At 33.2% G+C, this 19,156-nt stretch overlaps 1 long non-coding RNA gene across 1 annotated transcript; it reads left to right on the top strand.

The window, feature by feature from the left end:
* Positions 1–15,624: 15,624 nt before the first annotated feature.
* LOC107875080 lies at positions 15,625–18,608 on the top strand. Its single transcript, XR_001675730.2, has 2 exons — positions 15,625–15,847; positions 17,943–18,608. It is a non-coding gene; the product is annotated as an uncharacterized LOC107875080 (long non-coding RNA).
* Positions 18,609–19,156: the final 548 nt, after the last annotated feature.

Raw genomic sequence — 19,156 nt, 5'->3', positions numbered from 1 at the left:
AAGTGAAAGATCTTATCTGTTGCACAACTTTTTTGGAATCTTGACTTGAATCTTCATGACTTCTCAAATGGTGAGAGTCATTATTTTGTGTTTAATCTTGAAAAATGAAATATTCCTCCATGTTGGCTCTTTACATTGGAGAGGAACTTGAAAATTAACTTATTCTTCAGACTTTCTTCTAACTTAGACTTGAAAATCTTCACTCTATTCTTCAGACAGATTCCTGACTTGCTTTTATTCATCCAGTTCTTCCAGATGGTTCCTAACTTGCTTTTTCTTTACCCTGTTCTTTAGGCGAGTTACTGACTTGCTTTTTCTGATTTTCAAATATGTTCCTGAACCCAAAATAAAAGTTAAAATAGAAAAATAATATCCCATTTTTTAGGAGGGTCCTGAGAAAAAAATAAATTCTCATTCTTCAGGAGGGTCTGAGCATAAAATAAATTCTTATTCTTCAGGAAGGTCCTGTCCCATTCTTCAGGAGGATCCTGAGCATAAAATAAATTTCCAATAAACACGAACAAAATTTTTGCCCCAATTTACACTAGAAAATTTTATAAGTGTCATCAGATCATAATTTTTGAAAAAGTAAAGTAAAGAGGGTGAATCAAGACCCTGATAAAGAAATGCGTCTTTTCAGAGTAAAATTGATGACCAAAATTAGGAAGTGCGTCTCCTAACACATGAAACTTAAATTATCCAAACAAGAAAGTACATCTCCTAGGGGTTAAATAAAATGACTCAACTAGAAAGTGCGTCTTCTAAAATTAAATGTTCAAGTTAGGATGTACGTTACCTAACAAACGAAACTTGAATTATTCAGACTAGGAAGTGCGTCTCCTAGGGGTTAAATGGTAGGACTCGACTAGAAAGTGCATCTTCTATAAGTAATGGTTCAAGCTAGGAAGTGCGTTACCTAACACACGAAAACTGACATACCCTGACTAGGAAGTGCGCCTCCTATGGGTTAAATGAAATGATTTGACTAGAAAGTGCGTCTTCTAGGGGTGAATGTTTGAGTTAGGATGTGTGTTACCTAACAAATGAAACTTGAATTATTTAGACTAGGAAGTGCGTCTCCTAGGGTTAAATGGAAGGACACGACTAGAAAGTGTATCTTCTAGGAGTAATGATTCAAGCTAGGAAGTGTGTTACCTAACACATGAAAACTGACATACCCTGACTAGGAAGTGTATCTCCTATGGGTTAAATGAAAAAATTCAACTAGAAAGTGTGTCTTCTAGAAGTGAATGTTCAAGTTAGAAAGTGTGTTACCTAACAAATAAAAACTGAAATACCCAGATAAGGAAGTGCGTATCCTAGGGGTTAATGGAATGACTCAACTAGAAAGTGTGTCTTCTAGGAGTAATGATTCGTGTTAGGAAGTGTTTTACCTAAAAAATGAAACCATACATACCAAGACAAGGAAGTACGTCTCCTAAGGGTATAGAATAATGAGTTTTTATCATTATTGTGATTACCAAATTCTGGTAACAATATTGCCTCTTGCATTTACAAAAGTGAGGAATTTCATATTTTGATAGTTAGGCTTTAAAGCCCTTGATTTGAAGGTAAATGTGTTTTTATTTCATACGAAGAAAACTATTTAATTTAAAAACACGGTGGTTGATTTGTGTCGTTTGGCTATTGAGGAAACCGTTCTTGCACTTGTGATGCTCAGCTCCATTGCAAATCATTGATAGGTATTGTTGACTTGTCGTAGTATTGACCCCAAATTCTTGCTACTAAAAGTATTTGACTCAATTTGCCTCTAGGTTTAACTTCTAATGCACCTTTTATATTTTTATGAATCCAAAAAAAACTATCGAATGACAAGCATTCTCGAGTACCTTGCTTTATTCTTAAAACATGTTATCTTTGTGTGTCGGTCCTTTATCTTGCTTTCCGCAACTGAAGGAGTTGGAAGAAAGTTTTGAAGTCCTTCCTCACTTGTCTTGACATAAATTTGACTCAAAAATACATGAAAGATAATGATAGGGATCTTTCTTTTGACCACAAATACACAAAAATTAAAAATAAAAATAAAAATAACAAAAAGAAAAGGAAAAGACTGTAGACATCTTTGTTTTTCAAAAATGTCAAAAGAAAATTTTATCTAGGTGTGGCAACTGATTCCAGTGATTATGACATGCATTTTGAATTAAACAACCTGATCTACCCAAACTAATCACTATCAATTTTTGCTCACTCATTGAATTTGAAATGGAGCCATTCTTGAACTTGTTCCCTCTAGATTACAATCCTCCTTAGGCTAGTGGCACCTCAATGGATTTTCGCCAACGATCTGCTACCATTGTCTTTTCTTTTTCAACTCATCATTGTTTTATGGTGCCCATGAGAGTTTGCACCCATAAGACTCTTATTTTTATTGATCTCACATCTTATTGTCGCCTTATGGTGCCCAAGAGGGTTTTCACCAATAAAACTTTCTCATTCATTTTTTTAGGAAAACGACGCCCACAATATGAAACATCATATACCCATAACATTCTCAAAGATTGATCTGAAGGTCTTTCTTTGGTTGTAACATGGCTTTTGGATAAGGTTCGAAAGAAAGGGCGGCATGAGGCTAAAAAATTTACATGAAAATAGGTGAAACATACAACTTTTGGAATCAACTCTTGAGAAAATAAAATTTTTTGCCCCAGTTTTATTTCATACTGGACAAATTGAATTTTTTACTTGGTTTGACTAAACCCCAGAGTAGGGATGCCTACGTATCCTGTCGTAGCAAGAATCAGGTCAAACGTAGTTCAGACATCTTGTTCTTTTGCTTTTTTTTTCTTTTGTTGGACTCCTTTTTCCTTTTTTCTTAATTTTTCTTTTTTCTTTTCTCTTTTTTTTGAGATTTTTGCTGATTCTATTTCTTTTTTCCTGACATTTTTCTTTTTCTTACTTTTTTTTCACTCTATTTTGATTTCAAAAAAGGTGTATGAAAGAATATAAAACTAAGCTCAAATGGGGTACCAAAGGATGACACAATATTTAGATAGCAGAATAAAACATCTTCGTCATATCAATCCTTAAAAATGAAAGTACATAAACATACGATCTGGGAGTGGAACATAAAGTTTATACACATCTTTTCAGCATTGACCATGACTAAGCACTTGTATCACTACTTCTTGTGCAATTGTCAAACATAAAGGTCAAATTGTCTTCTACATTTCTCCCATTAGAAAACTCATGCTTTTCTGAAGCTAACTTTCTTTTGATTCTCTTGACAGTGGAGACTATATATTCTCTGATCGCTCTCATTTAAAGTTTTTGAGATGGACCTTCTCATTAATAACCAGGTCATTTTGATTCACAAAGCGATTGCTTCAATCCATTTAAGCGAGGCTTTAACCCGGTCAGCAAACACCTCAAAACTTTACTTATTTACTTATATGTTTTTTTTTCTTTCAACTTTATCTTCTTGGTCAAGTGTTTCAGGATTAGATTAGATTTTAAGATCCGATAAAAATTTAGCATGCATATCATATCACTAGAATCCACATAAAAAAACTATGTAAAGAAAGGAAAGATGAACAAATAATATATATATATATTAAAATAAAGTAAAATAAAATAGAATAAAAATAAAATAAAAATAAATAAATAACTAAAAGGGAAACTACATTTTGTTAAAAGAAAAGATGATCTATAAATGGCAAATAAACAAGACAAGATAGACTCCGAACTACAATCCTTAAATAATTCGGATAACAGAAAGAAAAACAAAATAAACTTCCATAAATCCTTTCTAGTAAGGGGAGGAGTGATTTATCAATTATTGATCTTGACATCTTAGTCAGTTCGCACATCAGCATGACTAGAGCTTTCACCACTGTCAATGTCCTGCACCATAATCAATTCATCTTGAATCATTCTTTCTATTTCTCTTTTCAAAGCACGACAATCTTTAGTACTATGACCTTGAACATCAGAATGATATACATATCATACATTAGGATCAAAGTTTCTTGAATATAGGTCAGGGGTGTACCCAAGAAGAGGAGTGATCATGTCTTTTTGTCTCAATTTCTGGAATAAACTAGTATATGATTCTCCAATTGGTGTGAAACTATTCCTTAATTTATGCCTCTTTTCATTGCTTGGCTTGGAGCGAAAATCGAGTCTGGAGGGTCTTGGGTATGTTTATAGAATTAGAGGATGATTATGAGGGGTTGGTGTACGCCATTGTGGGTAATAAGGAGCTTGAGCATATGCTTGTACATTATAAATAGGATACTAAGAAGATGGATTAGAATGTAATGAATCTTGGAGAGAAACATAGTATCGTGGATAATTATATGGGTCTTGAATATAGATTTGGGATCGAGATTGCGTGTATAGGTGACACGGACCTTTCGAGCTTTGTTGTGATCTTGAACAACCGTAGCCACATCCTCATTTCTTTTCTTTTTTTCTAAACCTCGTGAACCATTTTGAATTGCCTACGTAGTTGTTTATAAAATAGCTTGGCTTATGATTTTACCGGACTTAATCTCATCTTCTTCCATTTCGCCAATCTTAATAACCTCAACAAATGTATTTCCAATAGTGGAAAGCAAATGATGGAAGTAGTCAGAATCCTATTCTTGGAGAAAAATATCAATCATCTCAGGTTCCTTCATTGATAGCTTAACTCTAGCAGCTTGCTCCCTCCATCTAACAACATATTCTTGAAAACTTTTGGTAGTCTTTTTCCTTATGTTGGTAAGTGTAGTACGATCTAGCACTATTTCGATATTATATTAAAATTGCTGAACGAAATCCCGAGCCATGTCATCCCAAATATGCCAATGAGAGATACTTTAATCAATGAACCATTCTAAAGATATCCATGCCAGACTCCCCCCGAAATAAGCCATCAATAATTCTTCTTTTCCCCCTATTCCTCTTAGCTTATTGCAAAATCTTTTCAAATGAGCCAAAGGATCGCCATACCCCTCGTACTTATAAAACTTTGGCATCTTAAACCCTAGAGGCAAATGGACATCAGCAAAACATACATAAATATTTGTATGAAACACTCTTTTGCCCTCCTAATCCTTGCATATTTCTTATATTTTGCTCCAGACTTCTCACGTTCCTGGCCATCTCCTCTTGTTCCTCATTTTTAACAGTTTTCTCAATCACGATAGGAGAATCGTATTAAGGAGCATGATAGTGTGGGTTTAAGGGTTTGAAAGTTATTTCAGGAGGATACAATTGATCATGACTTGGTTCACCCATATTTCTTTGTACTGTCGGTTGAGAACCTGCAGTAACTGGTGCTATAAGAGTGACAAGCGAGTTGTTTGTGACAAATGGATTTGGTGGGCACATGATAGAAGTACCGGCAGTGCCAGACACATTAGCATATGGGCCGAATCCAGGTGTGGAAAATGGATTGCTAGTTTGAACTTGAACATAATTTGGATCATTCATATTCGAAAGTCCAGGGATTGAAGAAGGCAAGGCTTGTCTATTCAACCAAGCTTGGTACATTTTCACCATTTGTTATTCCAGTAACTTAATCTCTTCTATTGATGCTAATTTTCACAAAATCAACTGATTCTGCTCTTCCTCACTGTCAAACCCTATACCCTCTTTATGGGTCATCTTTCTCTTTTCTTTGAATCTCTGTTGCATGGATGAGAAGCCAACTTAGCCACAAACTAACCACCTTAATACTATTTTGATTTTGATAACAACGAATAGGTCAGGATTTAATATTTCCATAAAAAAAATTCTTAAAAATATCACCGAACCTGATAAGGGTTGCCTATGTATCTTTTTAATATGAGAATCAAGTGTGCGTAGTTTTTGAAATATATGTCGTACAAAACTCAGCCTCAAAACCCCTAAAGGTTCATGATTGTTAAGATTTAAATATATTTTTATTTGTAAAACTTAGCCTCATGATCTCTAAATATTCAAGGCTATTAAGATATATGCTTACATATTTTATTACACTATAAAAATTCAGCTCACGGCCCCTAAAGGTTCAGGCCATTAAGATTTGTATTAAAAATTAAACTTAAGGATAAGAAAAAAAAAAGAAAGAGAAAATAATATTATTAATGAAATATAGTCATTTATTTCATTCATCATTCTTTCTTTTTTTTTCAAAATATCTTTCAATAAATTAGAAAAAATTTATTTTACAAGACAGGGTCATATCCTGGAAAGCATTTCCTACGTATCCCATTAAAGAGTGAGAATCGAACCCTCGTAGTTCATGAAGACCACAAAACTACGTTACTATATATTTAAAAAATTTCTTTTAAAAAAAATTTCTTTGACAAATGATTCACTAAATTTGAGAATAATATAATCTCTTGCATTTCAAAGTTGCCTAAAAATCGATCAACAATCAAATAGCCTTCTAAACCAATGTCAAAGAGCACGTAAGAGGTACATATTGGTCATTATAAAATGGGTCACCTGTCCTAGACAGACCCGACCCCTGTATCGAGTCCTGCTAAGTTAAATGCATATGATACAAATAAAGCGGAACCTAATAGGGATAATCAGATTTTCAATTATACTAAGTTTAGCCTAATAGGGATAGGTGTGTAGATTGGCTTACCCGAGTGGACACTCGAGTCGGGGAGGGACAACTTATTCAGTACCAGTGCTACTCCGACTTCATTGTGGATCCAAACCCCACCTAATATGTATGACTAATAATCTTTCACCAGGTGCCTTGACACTCCACCTATCTCAAAAAGAAGGTAGGATGCATGTGCTACATTCCTTCTATCCTATTTTAAAGAATCAGAAGGGGTGCGCAAGAGAAGACAGTTTTAAATACAGTTCAACAATATCAAAGCGATAAATGAGCAACAATTAGCATATTAGACTAACAAACACAATATCAAAATAATTAAAGCAAGTAAAAGTCAATATTAAATGCTTAAATTTTGGTTACCCCAGCAGAGTTGCCAGAGATATCACACCCCTTTTTTAGCTTGCGAAGGATCGGAGTCAAAGGGTTTCTCCAATTAAAGTGACGGTTTTGAATAAGGATTATTTTATTTATAGAGTCGCTACTTGGAATTGAGTTATGGTGTTCCAAGTCACCTTTTTGAATCCATAGTCAAAAGAAAAATGCCTTTATTATGGTCTATAAAAAATAAAAGATTGGGTAAGAAATTCTATTAACTGAGGGGAAAGTGTGAGGCACCCCTCGAGTCTCGTGATGCTAGCACGGTCGCTTTTATTGACTTATCTTGACTTAAACCATTTTGATAAATTATGTTAAGGCCTAAAATTTCTCATTTATAATTCATTAAAAATATTTAAAATTCTTCTATTAAACTTGTGAAAATTAAGTTTAGAAAAATATTTTTCAAGGTACATTACTGCATCCTTAAATTTTAAGAGTCTCGAAAATGATGCGTACACCGCATTTTTAATTGAGAAAAAATTTTAAACGTACCTAAATTTGTCTAGCGTTAAATGCGTTGGTTTGTCGCTTATAAACTTGAAAATAACTTTATCTATTCGAAATGCCATTTAAACTTAATAATAAACTTAAGTGATAATCATTTAAGGCAATAGATTAATTGAATAAATAATTATTAAATTTTATTAATAATAACAAAAAAGAAAAAAAAATAGTAAAAATAGTAGATAATAAAAAAAATAGAAAAATATACCAAAATTACTCATATTATGCCAAATTTTATTATAAGCCACAAATAAAATAGTCAAATAAAATTCAGAAAGAATCGAAATTCAAGAAAAGAAAGAAAAAATCCAATCTCCATTTATGTACGTTACTAATATAGAATGAACTAAAATATTGATCCCATTATATTACCTCCTTAATTAAAAAATAAATTTCCTTTATCAAAAACACACCATAAGCAATAACTAATTTAAAACATGAACAATTTTTCTACTTTTATTTTTATTTTTCAGTAAATACCCATAAAATACTCCAAGTCTATTACCTATCGTCTTTTTCCACTCCTTTCCATTTTTGACGCATGTGTGCGTACGTAGATCAGTGTGTGTTTTGGTGTGCTCTATGTGTAGGCATTTTTCGGAGAGCAGTGGTGGCAGCGGGCAAGGAGGACAGCGACGCGGAGGGAATAAGGGATGGTGTCGGCGGATCTGGTGACGGAAAAGTAGATCTAGACGGTTTTTGATGGTTTTCGGACTATCGATCGCTGATTTCTAAGGCTACTTCACTAGAATTTTGGCAAACTTCACTGACGAGGTCGGTAGTGGTGGAGACGGAGAAGGAAATCGAGAGGGTGAAAGGGAAGATGACGCCGTCGGCGGTGGGAAGTGGGTTTTGGGTTTGGCTAATGGCGAATTTTCTGACGGATTTCTGGCGAGAAACTCGCCGAAAAATTTAAAGAAAGATCAACAAATTTTCTTTTTCTCCATCAAACTTTTATTTTTCAGTCTCTCTTTTCTCATTTTCACTGATTTTTCCATCTCCTGTCCATTTTAATTCATTGTTTCTACTTATAATTTTCTTTCGTTATGTGTGTTATTGCCTACTGTGGATGTTATTTTTTCGATTGGATATGTTCAGTGCATTTGTTATTGGTGTTGATGGAGTAATTGTGTGAATTTTTGGAGGTGTGTATGTATTATTGGATATAAGAAAAATGGAGAAGAGAGAAATGTGTAAATATTTTACCGTGTGTGTCTGTGTGTTGATATTACTGTGTTTGTATGTGTTGTGTATACAAGAGAAAAATGGAAAATTGTGAGTATGTGGGTGTATCACTCTGTGTTTATTCTTTCTTTTCATCTGTTTTGCTTTTTTGTTCCAAATTTTAACTTTGATACATAGTATTTTAATACTCCAATGCATCTAAGTACATATATATAAACATTCGATAACTTAAGTGTAAAACATGTAACAATAGAAATTTGTCGTAATCAATCAATCATATGGACTAAATATTGCATGAGATCACTTGAACATTTCATTCATATTTTTTGCAAGAAATTTACAACATAAATATAAGGATCGAAATAGAACCTGTATGCCAATTTAATTGAATACGAAAGCAAGACGTTATCCCGGGAAACTCAAACAAAAATCTAAATTCAACTTCATCCTTTTCATTTTTTTCTTTTCCTCTGTGTTCGATTTTGTGTCGTTATCTCTGGTTTTTCTCTGTCAAAGTGTTTATATGTGTTGTTTGGATAATATGTTCAAAAGTACATACTTTTTTTGGGGTTAAAGAGTTCTTAAATAGGAGATTATTTTGGGGGAAACAGTTAGGATATCAGATAAGGGAAGGATTTGAATTTTTTTTATTTATTGCTTATTTATTTTTTATATTAAAATATACAAATTAATAATAATAATAATAATAATAATAATAATAACAAATAAAAATAAATAAATAAATAATAATAATAATAATATTTAATTTTTCTATATTTGAGAAAATACAATAAAATTTTATAAATATCAAAAAATAAATATAATTAAGATAGTATTAAAACTACTAGCTTATTTATTAAAATTTAGAAAACAAAAATATATCTTTTGAATTTTTGTATTATTTTTAAAAATAAAATATCTCAAAATTAACTAAAAATTTATTAAAATGAAATAAGAATTAAAATAATATCAGATCAAATATAAATATTTAATATCAAAAAATAGGTTAAAATTTGGGGAGGGTTAAAAATCACGTGTCTACATTACCTTTGGAGACTCTAATTATTAGATTAAATCTAACCATCTTACGTAGATAATACCTAGTAGCGTGGATCGATAGCTAAACTTCCAATTACTGTTGTCATTATCTTTTTCAAGTCAATACTCCACTTTAGGAGTAAGTAGCAATAATCTAGTTGGAATCTTAATGTTGGTCACCGATAAAATAACTACTAAAGTGAAGTTAATACAATGCATGCATGGGTATCGGTTCAGATTAACAATAGCACTTCCCCTACTTCATCAATCCACTAGGATTTCCAGAACCCTACCTATGGGTTTTAGCCCCTTATGCTTATGAAATAATTAATAACATTCATGATTGAAAGCATAGATGAAATCACAATAATAAGAAGTAGAAAACCCACAACCGTAACTGAATTAATCAATTGAAGTCAATACAAGGAATTTCAAGATCAAAATCGAATCTTGGAATCAAAATATGTTTATGAATATTAAAAATGTGTTACTCCTAATAAAAAAACACAAAAGGGGTATTTATAGTACATGAGGAAATCCTAAAACCAAATCCCAAACAAAATAGGAGAAAACAGTATCGGTGGCCACTTATTGCCCCTAATTGCGCCCTGACCCTGGGCACAGGTAGTACCTGCAGCCAGCAGGGTTGGCATAGGTACCAGGATCAAAACATCCTGCAAGTAAGCTCTCTGGATTTGGGACTTCTGGCAATTGCTTTGCCTACTTGCGGTCCACATGTGGACTTCTGAAACTGGAGTGTTGCTTGGTTTTTATTTAATTGTTATTAAAGTTGTCTTAGTCTTGGAGTCTGTTTTCTATCATATCTTTTATGAAAAATCTAGTGATGTTTCGATGGTCTTTCTTACTTGTTTGTTATTTGTATCTAATTATTTTTTAAAAAAATCAAAAAATCAAAAATAAAAATCAACAGTTTCTGTGGTATTTATGCTCGCTTCCTGAACTACGCAAGATCTGATTCATGTACAACATGATACGTAGGCAACCTACTTTTGGGTTTGATCTAATCATTTTGTTTCTTTATTTTCTTTTCTCATTAATTTTCCTCTTTTGAAGAAAGCAAATGCAAAAGAAAGAAAATAGCGAGATAAGAAAAGATAAAGAAAGAATAGTGAGAGAAAAAAAAAAGAAAAATGAGAGAAGAAAAGGGAAGGAAAAGACATTGATGCAAAGAGAAGAAGGGCGAAAAGTAGAGAAGAACAAAATGCAAGTGGAGTGTAAGAAGTAGTAAGTGTAAGGAAAAGCTTGGGATAATTTTAAAATGGCCTTATTACCCTCAAAGGGAGGTAGAATACTAATTAATCTAGGGCAAACATACAGTGTGATTTTTGTTCTTGTTGTGTGAACTTATCCTAATAGGTTTTGTCTTTTATGAACATGTTCTTTCAGATAAGAATTGGTTGGTTTGTAGCACTTTGGCTAGTCATCATTACTTCACCAGATTGAAAGCAAAGCTTGTCATGGCTAATAAAAAGGTAGAAAATTCACTCATTGACTCGAACCAGAGTCTTGAAGAAGGGGGTTCAGAATATAATGAGGAGATATTGAGACTCAAACAACAACTAGCAGAGATGAACCTAGCATGGCCCAGTGGCATGCCTCCTCCTCCATACCCTGATGATCTTAGAACACTTCCAATTATTCGCCGCTTTCTCAGGAATAGTTTTTTATTTCCTCTGATACAACTCGACATGCGCTAGGATTTATCCCACATCAGTATTATTCTAGCACTTCTAGTATGACCTTAGTAGTTTCTCAACAAAATCCCATTGTCCATCCAGCACCACCTGTGGTACCTGTGTTCGTGGATCCACCACCACCTGAATCTCCCACTTATGTTGCTTATCCAATAACCATGCTCCCTCGATCTTCTAGTGAACTGGGGTTTAAGATTTTGAATGATCAGTAGTATGCTCCAGAGCCTACCTTGAAGATGAATGATCCGTATTGTTATAATAAACTACCTGCATTTCCATTCGATACCAACAAGCCTATAGCGACAAAAAGAACAGAAAGTCATGGCGCAAAAATTAAAAAGTTTAGAACAGGCCATGAGAAACTTGTAGGGACTTGGGGGATATAAAAGTGTCTCGTATAAAGATTTGTGCATGTTTCCAAGTGTTAATCTCCCTTTTGATTTTAAGATACCGAAGTTTGATAAATATGATGGGCATAGTGATCTGGTGGCACACTTGAGGTGCTATTATTGTAACCATAGGGGTGCTGAAGATAAAGAAGAATTACTCATGGCTTATTTTTGTGAGATTCTTTTGAGTCTAAATTTAGAATGGTTTGTTGATTAGGACATCGACAAGTGGAATAGTTGGGATGACCTGGCTAATGAATTCGCGCAATAATTCTAATACAATATGGAGTTTATTCCTTACGAGAAATCCCTAAATAATATGAAGAAGAAGAGTATTGAAAGTTTCAGAGAGTAAGCGGTAAGGTGGCATGAACAGGCCAATAGGGTGAAACCACCGAGGAAAGAGAGTAAATTGGTAAAGGTCTTCACTCATGCACAAGATGAAACCTATTTTCAACACTTGCTTTTGGCAATGGGTAAACCGTTTATTGAAGTCATCAAAATGGGAAAAATGATAGAAGATTGTATTAAAATTAGACGAATTGTGAGCTTTGCTACATTGAAGGCTACTACCCAAGCAATTCATAGTTGTTCAGGAACTTTTGGAGGAAAGAAAAAAAAATGTAACTGTTGTTGTAGTTGAACCACATGCATATCCGAAAAGACCACCTCACCATTATCCTCAGTCTCAAGCTCAAGCCTATACCCAAGCTCCATATATTCCCCATCACTCCCAATATTAATACCCCCCACAAAACCCATGATACTTCATTCCACCACTCTCATACCCAGTATATAGCGTAGAGCCAGATGTTCAAACCCTTTCTTACCCACAATGATGTGCACCAATTTCTCAATATCGTCCTTCAGCTCTACAAAATTATCAAAACCCTTCCAAATCAGGTTTTTGACCTAGGCCTGAGTATAAGAAAGGAAAGGCATTCAAGAATGATTTCACACCTATCAGGGAGTCGTACATTTAATGATATATACCATAAAAAGTAGTAAAACTCACAAGAAGAAAGATATGCATGTTGTCATATTATACTACAGACATCAAGAACTACACAATCTATAAGAACATCGCAAGGAATTGAGATACCCATTACAACAACATAAATACTTATAAAGGTATAAAGACGAATCTATTTATCTTATAAAAGATATACCTCATCGAAAGAATGTAAGATCCCAAATAAAAATGACTTATACAAAAAAAATAGATATCACAACTCATAAAAGACATATCTTCCAATTAAAATAAAGAAGAAGAAATATCAAGTTCACACAAAATACAAGGCAGGAAATAAGGGTTGAAAATATTCATAGAGTTCATCTAAGCTAAAGCTAAAGAAATCCTTTCAAATCTCCTGATTAAGGTGAGTTTCCATAGGCTGTAGACAAGAGTTAAAGTCGATGCACCCTTTGATATGGAGGGACATCTAAGGTTTAACAAATAAGAAGAGAAGCAACTTTCAGCATTGGTGGGTCAGTAAAATAGAGAAAAACCCTACCTTATAAAACCTTAAAAGTACATTTTAGAACTTAGGATTAAAATAATAGTTTGATAGTGGAGTTAGAAACTAAACCTTATTATTTGAGCTGAACTAAAGACATTTTGAGCCATATTTGGTTGTGGCTTTTGAGCCTTGTCAAGGCTTTAATTGGGCTTCTGATTTTAGCTCCACTTAAGGGCAAAAATTGATTCCCTTTTAGACTCTTTTACGCACCACTTTGAACGTCTTCAAGACTAAATTTTAGATCCTATATTCCTATTCTTAGACTTTCACTGGGCAACAAATAATTGTTGCATTTAAACAATTTATTTCTTTGGACTTGAACTCTTCTTTCCCCAACAAAGTATCTTTGAATCTGCTATTATCATGTAACTACTAAGTCATAAGTTCAATCAAATAATTATTAGGCTACGAGTTTGAACAAGCAATTACTAATGTATCAAAATAGATTATCTACATTGTACATCACTTATAATATCATTCCTTTTTTAATTATGTTGGGTCTCTTTGTTTTTTACTTCAACAAAATTTTAGATATATTAAAACAATGATAATGCTATCACTCATTGAATGTAACATAGCGATCTTATTCATGCTTTTGTAGATCACAAGTTCGAACAAGCAATTACTAGCTCACAAATTTATACAAGCAATTATTCGATCCCAAATTCAAGCTTGTAATTAATAGGTCACAAATTTAAATAAAGTAATAGTAAGGGTGTGTTTGGTACGAAGGAAAATGTTTTCCATGAAAATTATTAGTTGGTAAGTGGAAAATATTTTCCAGGAAATATTTTCTAGTATTTTGTTGGTGAATGAAAAAATATTTTTCAGAAAATACATTTTAGAAAAATAATTTTTGACACCAAAAATACTTTTTTAGGATGTATTCGATATGAAGGAGGAGAAATATTTTCTAGAAAAATAAGCTATTTCTTACTTATATTCTTATGTTCGTTATGCAAACTGGATAAGTATATATTTTCTAAAGTAGTTGTATATATTTAATAAAAACAATGAGAACGAATGTGATAAGATAGGTGGGATGGGAAATTTTTTTTAAGAAAACAAATTAATTTTTTTTTTAGGTGGACGGGAGGTTGTAGGTGGGTGTTGGGGTTGGGGTTGGGGTTGTCAAAATAAATTTTAAAAATTTAATATTTTTTTAGGGGGAGATTGGGGTAAGGGGGGAGGGGATAAGAAAAATGTTTGAATTTTCTTTTTTTAAAAAAAAATATTTTTCTTGGAGGGAGAAGGAGTTTGAGTTTTGGGGTAGGGGATGAGGTAAAAAAAATTTAAATATTTTTTTCTGAATGGGGTGATAGGGGTGGGGATCAAAGTAGGGGAGTGAGGGTGGGGTATGGAAAAAATTAAAATTTTACAAAAAATAAATTTAAATTTTTTTATATTTTTTGGGATAGGGAGGGGGTTGGTAGGGGTGGAGTTCCGGTAGGGGACGGGGGTAAGAAAAAAGTTTGAATTTTTTTTAAAAAAAATTAAATAGTTTTCTTAAGGGAGAGGCGGGGGTAGTGGTTTGGGTTTTGAATAAGGGATGAGGTAAGAAAAAAAATTAAATATTTTTTTGGATGAGGGTGGGAGGAGTGGGGCGGGGGGTAGGGGATTCGGGTCGGAGTAGGTATGGGTAATTTTGAGAGTTGTACGAACATTTCAACTTAGGTTGAAAGATAGTTTTGAATAATGTTTTTCTTACTTTTTTAAAGGAAGTCATTATCTTTAGATTTGAGGAAAATAAGTTGATTTGAAAAATATTTTCAAAACATTTAAGTCAATCAAACATGAGAGAAAATGTTTTTCCTTCGTACCAAATGCACTCTGAAGCTATCACTGACCGAGTGAAAATAACAAATCTTATTCAGACTTTTATGGGAGCAAGTACTAGCTCACAAATTTGAACAAACAATTACTAAGTCACAAATTCAAAAGCAATTACTATCAAGATTATGAGTTCAAACAAATAAATTACTAATACAATTTACATTAGAGTAAACTATCAGCATCACACCCCTTCGAGTGCCCCTCTTTCTCGAATCCTAATGAAGTTCTCAAATAAGCATAATTTTATAAAAATCCATTGGTCCAAAAACTCAACAATAACTAGTTATTCATTAATATAATCCTTCTATATAATACAAAAATCTATTCACATCGAGCATAATTTTTCAATGCAAAATTTAAAATGATGAATAAAACATACATTTATCGATTAAATTTAACAATTTTTAAAAAATAATCACAATTTGAAATTCTATTGTTTAGAAAATTGGAAACTAAAATTAAAATTTAAGGCAGATTCTATAAGTAAACACTCATTTCGAACCAATGTCTGGTATTATGATCCGGCCTACTAAGTAACACGGGTTAGTGGGGTCTATTGAGTTTCTCATTTTCTTTTTCCATCTTCACTTTACCAATAATAAGCATTTCTCAATCTGGAAAATAAATTATACTATTCAAAAACCTATCTATCTTCAGCAGCTATGTACAACCTGAGGCCTCACTCTTCTAATCGAAGTTTCTTCATCAATCAAACCATTCCAGGTCTCTTTTATTTCTCTTCCAGTATCTTTTTAGTTTCTCAAGTCGAATTTAGAATTTTAAATTTATACATTTTAAATTATAATTTTAAGTTAGTTTAATATTGTAATTTGCATCTAAGAGTGCGGCCAGTGGTTCGTAAAGTGGGGTGGACAACCTGGCCAATGAAGTGGGTGACAATCCTGAAGTATCCTGTTCAAGTCACAGCATAGCCAAAAAAACAAAATTCCTCTGTTATTCTTCCATTTGTCCTTTGGTAAGGTGTCTCATAAATTTGGTTGAGTTGTCGAAAGTTGACCCAGACATCATGAGAATAACAAAAAGATAATAATAATTTAAAGACAAAATGTAAGGATGTTCAAATCACAACAGCGACAAGAATATACGAGGTTATTCTTTTATTTGTCCTTTGGTAAGGTATCCAGTAAATTTAGTTTTGTCCAAAGGTGACCCAGACACCATGACTATAAAAAAAGATAATAATAATTTAAAGACAAACATAGGTGTAGATCAAAGTTATTAAGTTCTGTGGAACTCATATCTTCCTCATTTACTTCTGTCACTGTCTCATGAATTGCCACTTATATGTTGTACTTTTACTGGCTAATTTAGTACAGATCTGTTTGATATTTTTATTATCTGTATAAATTTAATATTTTCTTTTACATATACACTTAGTTCGAGTTGAATCCGCTTTAAAAACTCCCTAATTTTTTAATTTGTTATTGTGTTTTTGATTTTTACTTAAGTTTCACTTTTATATGTTATTTTAGTTGCCCGGTGTATCTTGCTATTTTGCTGCCGTTATTTTTCTTTTTCTTTCAATGTTGCTTTGATTACACCTATTTTTAGTCAAAGTGTCATATTGGAAAAGACCTCTCTATCCTACAAAGATAGGACTAAGATTTGTATACGTCGTACCCCCTTTACTTACGTGATTACACCCAATATTTTGTTGTTGATTTAAATTTTCTTAATATGTATATGTTCTTCGAGTTGAATCTGCTGAACTCATAAATTCTCGATAAACCTTAAAACTCTCCATTTTAAAAAAAAGTTATTCTTGTGTATTCTGATTACTTGATGTCTTTCTCATTTGGCTATTAACGTCCTTTTGTCACATGGGTTGTCAAAATTTAGAATCAGAATCCAAAGGTTTTTAGGTATAATTTGAGTTGAATCTGCTGTCTTTGTCAAAAGTATTCAGTTGAACCAGTTACTTTTATTTTTCGTCTACTTACACATACTTTGAGTTGAATCTGATGTCTCTGTCAAATGTATTAGATTCAGTTTAACCCGTTATTTTCATTCTCCTATACATAGTTTAACTTTAAGTTGAATCTGTTGTCTCTTTTAAATATATTACATTCAGTAGAACTCATTACTTTTATTCTTCATCTGCCTACACATAGTTTGAGTTGAATTTGTTGTCTCTGTCAAATATATTAGATTCAGTTGTTACTTTTATTCTTCGTCTACCTACACATAGTTTAAGTTGAATTTGCTGTCTTTGTCAAAAGTATTAGATACATTTGAACCCATTACATTCATTCTTCGTCCACCTCCACATAGTTTGAGTGGAATCTGCTGAACTCGCTCTAAATCGCTCTTAGAGTTACTTGTTACTTTTATTCATGGCCCACCTAGACATAGTTTGAGTTGAGTTTGTTGTCTCTGTTAAAAATATTAGCTTCAGTTGAACTCTTTACTCTTATTCTTCGTCCACCTACACATAGTTTGAGTTGATTCTGTTGTCTCTGTCAAATGTATTAGAGTCAGTTGACCACGTTAATTCTTCATCCACCTCCTCATAGTTTGAGTGGACTCTGCTGAACTCGCTCTAAGAGTAACTCGTTACTTTTATTCTTTGTCCGCTATAGTTTGAGTTGAATTTGTCATTTCTGTCAAATGTATTGGATTCAGTTGAACTCGTTATTTTCATTCTTCATTCGCCTACACATAGTTTGAGTTGATTCTGTTATTAGGTTCAGTTGAACCCGTTACGTTTATTCTTCGTCCACCTCCACATAGTTTGAGTGGAATATGCTGAACTCGCTTTAAATCTGCCTCAACTTGTTATATTTTTTTTTTGTTTCAGCTGGTTACTCAGTTCCGCCTACGAGTCTTACAAATGAGGTATTGGGTATTCCACGACAGAGATTTTAGAATTACAGAGAAATGCGAGAAGTTATTACCATAGAAGTCGAGAAGGAGAAGAAGAGAAATCGAATCACAAACTAATAGTATGGAGAGATAATTGCTGCCACGGGGAAGCGAATACGGATTGATCGGAGCCTCGATTTCACTGCCAATGCTGTGGTTTTTTGCGCCTCCACCAAGCGACTACGGATTGATCGGAGATTCCATTGTGCCGCAGCCGAACGGCGGAATGTCTGTGGAGGAGAAATTGGCAAGGAATTGTAAGAAGAGATTGGTGGAAAAGGCCCTCGCCGCACGACAACAGCGGTATGGCAGTTAGATTGATGCAATGACAACAATAACATATTCAATATAGTTTCACTACCTTTGTAAGGTAGAGAGCCTGTTATAGAAAATCGTGTTTCAAAACTGGTTTGAAAGAAGATGTTGCATTGACAATGTATGCCTTAATGGTAGAGAGCCTCTTGTATACGAGGTAAGACTACGTATAATAGGTCCTTGTGGTCCGATCCTTTCCCGTACTCCACACATTACGAGAGTTTTAGTACACCGAACTACCATTTTAATGGTATAAAGAAAAATAAAACATCCTCTGTTTTATTCTGTCGCTTGTGTTTGTTTTAGTATTGTAAAGATTGTTTCAATATAACTACTACTTTTAGTAGCATATGTTAAGCAAACTAGTTTAATTTTTACCCTCTCAATTCTTTAATAAAAGAAATTTACAGTGCTATGGGCAGAGATAAATTTTATGGTAATCTGCTCACTATGCAGTAGCTCAGATGAAGGCTGGATTTGTTCCAAGTCTTTCGCATGCAGTACCATATTATATAATATACTAGCATCCATGCTACAAGAAAATAAAATGGTGCATTTGGTTAGATGCCGAGATTTTTACCCAGACGACTAGGGATTAATTCCACTTAATGCATTTTTTTTTTCATTGACTAGGGATTAATTCCACTTAATGCATTTTTTTCTTTCTTTTCTTTAATGGTGTACTCATGTTATAAAAAAGAAAAAAAGGAAAAAAACTCACTGGTATTTCAATACAAATTCCCAAAATCAAGTGTGAATAAAATGGTGTTCATCACTCTTCTCTTTTCGTAACTCCCCCGCTTCGTTAAAGTCCCTTCCGCCGAGAAAAAAACC

This window comes from Capsicum annuum, chromosome 6 (assembly GCF_002878395.1).
Source record: "Capsicum annuum cultivar UCD-10X-F1 chromosome 6, UCD10Xv1.1, whole genome shotgun sequence".
Taxonomy (NCBI): domain Eukaryota; kingdom Viridiplantae; phylum Streptophyta; class Magnoliopsida; order Solanales; family Solanaceae; genus Capsicum; species Capsicum annuum.
The sequence above is the reverse complement of the archived record's forward strand: the minus strand, read 5'-3'. Positions and strand labels throughout refer to the sequence as shown.